The sequence below is a fragment of the Salvelinus alpinus genome, chromosome 6 (genome assembly GCF_045679555.1).
Source record: "Salvelinus alpinus chromosome 6, SLU_Salpinus.1, whole genome shotgun sequence".
In the NCBI taxonomy this organism is placed as follows: domain Eukaryota; kingdom Metazoa; phylum Chordata; class Actinopteri; order Salmoniformes; family Salmonidae; genus Salvelinus; species Salvelinus alpinus.
The window spans coordinates 24,308,844-24,313,751 of record NC_092091.1 but is presented as its reverse complement, the minus strand read 5'-3'; the positions used below and the strand labels follow the sequence as shown (position 1 = coordinate 24,313,751).

The following is a 4,908-nucleotide window of genomic DNA, read 5'->3' as shown; positions in this document are numbered from 1 at the left end:
GTTCTTGGGGACCTTCAATGCTGCAGAAATTTCTTGGTACCCTTCCCCAGATCTGTGCCTCGACAGAATCCTGTCTCGGAGCTCTAGGAACAACTCCTTTGACCTTATGGCTTGGTTTTCGCTCTGACATGCATTGTCAGATGCGAGAACTTATAGACATGTGTGTGCCTTTCCAAATCATGTCCAATCGATTGAATTTACCACAGGAGGACTCCAATCAAGTTGTAGAAACATCTCAAGGATGATCAATCGAAACAGGATGCACCTGAGCTCAATTTTGAGTCTCATAGCGAAGGGTCTGAATACCTATGCAGTAAGGTATTTCTGTTTTTTATTTTTAATATATTTGCTAAAATTTATAAAAACCTGTTTTCACTTTGTCATTATGGTTTATTGTGTTAAATTGATGAGGAAAAAATGTAATTTAATCTATTTTAGAAGAAGGCTGTAACGTAACGAAATGTGTAGAAAGGGAAGGGGTCTGAATACTTTCTGAATTCACTATACATTACATAGCTATACAGAAAGCCCTTAAAGGGAACTACCTCCTAGAACCAACTTATCTGGTTATAAACGTTCTATGTGGCATCGATATGAGTCAGTAACATTAATTTTAGTGTCAGAATTGACTACAAAGTGTAAATAGGATAATTTTTTTCATAAACTCAGTCTCGTCCCAAAACGAGATTTGGAAGTGAGTGCTTCATAAGGAGTAAGTATTTGGACAGCCAGGGCTCTGAGCTCATAGGAAATATTGTGGGTTCATTTTAGAGAGGCCATCCTTACTGACATAAATGTGAATTTATGTAAGTAAAACTGCAAACCATGGAGAAAATAATCCAATAGAATAATCCTCTAAATAAACCAAAGCAATATCACAAATGAAAGGGATGTGCTGATTGACATAATTTTAGGGTGGAGTTGATTAACCCCCATCTCTTTGTTCAGTCACATGGGCAGGCAAACAACCATGAAGCTGCTACTGGACAGGGAAGCAGACCCCAATGCCTCCAGTGTGCCCATGCCTGTCTTCTTCCTGGTATGAAGGCAGGCCACATCCAGGCTGTCAGGCGTCTGCTGGAGTGTGGAGCACGTGCCTGCCTTCAGAGGTGGGTTATCTCTCACCTTTCTTTTACTATTTCTCACTCTGAGTTAGCCCCACTAACATAACACATTGGCTACTCCTAGCTGGGTCTAGTTGACTACACAGAGTTGATGTTTCAATATGACTGTGGTTTCTGGAATGGCTTAATGGTGACAAAAGACTAGGGCGGTTGGTTGGTCTATTCCAGTGGAAAGTTACATTCAAATATCTCCTCTCATCTCTTGTGTTCCAGCAAAAGGGATTATACCCTCTGCACTTCGCTGCAGCTCTCCCCAGAGCAGAGGGCCCAAAGATCACAGAGCTGCAGGCTGCACACCGTGGGAGGGGGTTTGGAATAAGTAAGTTACCACTCTACTACTTCTCTCCACCTCCCCTAGTCCTCTAATGTAATCATTCTAAACTTGGCATAGGGTTTTCTCCCAACTCTCCATGACTGTTCAGTGAGATCTCTCACTGTGTTTAACACCAACCACTTAATTATTTCCATTGAATTTCCCCTCACACCCTCTCCATTCCTCAGTAGCCATTTAGTACATGAATACCCTGTTAAAATATGTGAGGAGTAAATCTGAATCCGTCTTTTTCATGGCACAATGTGAAATGTTTCTGCTCTGTTCTCTTACATTCATTTGGTTCCTTCAATTTTTCACAGACTGAGCGGTTTTGAACCATAATGTTTTGTTCTCCAACAAAGAGTTAATTTCCTGTAACAAAGGCGTTCTAAGCTTGCAACGATTATGGCAAGGAGGGGAGCTGCCAAATTCAGCTGGATGGGAGGAAGGAAGGAAGGGAGCGCATCCTCGAGAGGAGCTGGAACACATTGGAAGGGAGGAAGGGAGGGAGCACATCCTCGAGAGGAGCTGGAACACATTGGAAGGGAGGAAGGAAGGGAGCACATCCTCGAGGGGAGCTGGAACACATTGGAAGGGAGGAAGGAAGGGAGCGCATCCTCGAGAGGAGCTGGAACACATTGGAAGGGAGGAAGGGAGGGAGCACATCCTCGAGAGGAGCTGGAACACATTGGAAGGGAGGAAGGGAGGGAGCACATCCTCGAGAGGAGCTGGAACACATTGGAAGGGAGGATGGGAGGGAGAGGAGCTGGAAGTAATGCTGGGGGGCATGAAAGGCTCCAGATAGGGAGCACATCCTTGAGAGGAGCTAGTTGGGACATCACACACAGTCAGGCTGGGATGAGTTGGCTTGGATGAGCGTGTGTGTGGGGGGGGGGGGGGGGAGTTCAGACACTTGTTGTAGTCTAGTAGGCCAGGTTCTCCCAAACTTGGTCCTGCCCCATGCCCCCCCCCCCCCCCCCCCGTATGTGGGTGCACGTTTTGGTTTTACCCTAGCACTACACAGCCGATTAAAATAACCAACTCATTATCAAGCTTTTATTATTTGAATCAGCTATCAGCTGTGTAGTGATAGTGCAAAACCCAAACGTGCACCCAGGGGGGGCCACAGGCCCAGTTTGGGAAACCCTGACCTACTAGATTACAACAAGTGTGTGACCCCTTGTAGTAGGCTACTATACGAGTTCAGACTAGTAAATGCCACATTTAAAGCTATACAAGTTTTAGTCACTAGATGGAAGCAAAGGCATTGTTATTGCATGTACAAGAAAATAAGGTTTTGAAGAAACACAGAAAATAAGGTCTGAGGTTAACACAGGTTTAGGAGATCGTATACGTTTTGTTCTAAGAGATAATAGCAGTCTGTTAACATGACCTTTATGAATTATGAAGCATTTGTGATTTAAGTGCTTTTTTTATAACAAATTCTCCAGAATTCACTAAATGTTCATCAGTTAACTCAATTTATCTCAATGAACAAAACATACAAGATCTCATAAGCCTGTGTAAACCTCAGACCTTATTTTCTGTGTTTCTTCCAAAACCCTATTCTTTCCCCATTGATTTTTCCCATAGGAATGGCTGAACAAACCAGAGGTAACTTATCAGAATCTTGAGAGGTTCAAGGAAAAGCTGGCAAGAGGGTTAGTATAGGGTAGGATCAGAGTAGGATAAGGCCCTATCTTCACTGCAGGACGTTATCTCAAAGTACTGAATAGAAAGGGAAAGTCTTTCTGATGTGATAAGATAGTCTGCCAGTCACGACCCATTAGATGCTAGAGAGATTGGGAATAAGCATGGCGCTGTGTTTGTGTCTGCAGCTTAGCCCAATGACCCAAACAGCTCTGTGATGAAAGCCAACAGCAACAAGTGCTCTCAGGATCCGGACGCTCAAAGACGATACTTACGAGCCGGGGTCAAAACCATGACGGGCCAGCTCAGCCTGGCCCAGAAACTCTCAGAGACACTTTGAAAACCTGAAAAAGAACTACAGCGTCATCTGACAGCTACACAGAGATAGATTCTGCTATATTAAAGCACTTTGGGAGTAGAATTTCTCTAGAAACATGGAGTGTGGTGACTTGATTTCATGTGAAATTGTGTGCCAGATGATTTGAGAGACATGATAATGTGCAGGAAGATAAGCTAATAATAATTAAACATTGTATGGACAGCATCCTAGTACTGTTGACTCTTGACTCTATTATCCCAAGTAGCAGTTAAAAAGAACAGTCAGTCAGACATCTTTGTCATCATGTTTATAATAACTGACACAATCTAGTGGAAAAACGACAGCGCGTTGACATATTTCACCTCGGCATTGTTGCAAATGTATTTTTATTTTTTTATCACTTGGACACTTTTTCAAATTGTCACATTGTACTTATGCCTCCGACTGTAGTTGGACAATTAAGCGTATTCACAAAATACTTGGGGCCCCTGTTTTTCTTTTCATCCATTTATTCCAAATACATAAACTCATTCACACCCTGACACATAAAAACACATTCACACCAGACCTGGGTTCAAATACTATTTCAGGTATTTTGATTACTTTTCAATACATTTCAAAAAAAGTATTCAGACAAAATTATTTTAAAAAAAAAAACAGTAGTTGATTATTGGAATGTATTTAGAAATATACTTTGAAAGTATTTGGAAATATACTTGGAAAGTATTTGAAAATACTCAAATACATGACTCGAATACACTCCCATGCCTTTAACATAGGTATTTCAAATATTATTTTAAATAAGTATTTGGAAAATACTTTCAAATGCAATTTGGTCAACTATTTGGTTTTTACAAATAACCATTCAAATACTCAAAAGTAATTATTTTGGGCTGTGTATTTGAAAATACTCAAATACACAGAAAAAGTATTTAAATAACAATTACTCAAATACACGTGTTTGTGCCCTGATCTGCACCACACACGTATGGTAATCAGCCAGTCTGTATCTGTATCCAAATCAATCAGCACTTCAACATGGCGCTTCTCACCCATTGATTTTCCATTGTGCTGATTCTCTGTGCATTGAGAGAGGGTCTGCTCATCGATTGCTCAGCATTCGTTGGCCTCGGGATCTGCACTGAGGGGCCCAGTGTTAGGTTTACAGCACAAAGAGTTTAAATTAAGAGCTATAAAAATCTGCGGGTAACAGGGAATGGGCCTGTGTTGTGTTAATCTTCTTCCCACCTCAATTAAAGTAAGGGAAATTAAGAACACAATATATCTCTACTGAATGTGCCTGGGTCCCATATGAAAAGCAGGTTAAGGAAGACACATGCAGTCTCATGGGCCTGTGTTGAAGGAGAAACAAGGTGCAGTGCAAATTTAGGGGATGGTAAACAAGACTGGAAAGCAGTATTCATGCTCTCAGTCTATTGTTTCCATTTCATTTAGCTCTGTTTTCAATGCTTCTTTCCTGGGAAATCAGACGCTGTATTCAC

The 4,908-nt window shown here is 41.6% G+C and overlaps 1 long non-coding RNA gene across 1 annotated transcript; it reads left to right on the top strand.

Moving 5' to 3' along the window:
* The first annotated feature begins 523 nt into the window (after positions 1 to 523).
* LOC139577827 (uncharacterized) lies at positions 524 to 2,323 on the top strand. The gene is made up of 3 exons (XR_011675421.1): positions 524 to 1,109; positions 1,338 to 1,443; positions 1,758 to 2,323. It is a non-coding gene; the product is annotated as an uncharacterized lncRNA (long non-coding RNA).
* Positions 2,324 to 4,908: the final 2,585 nt, after the last annotated feature.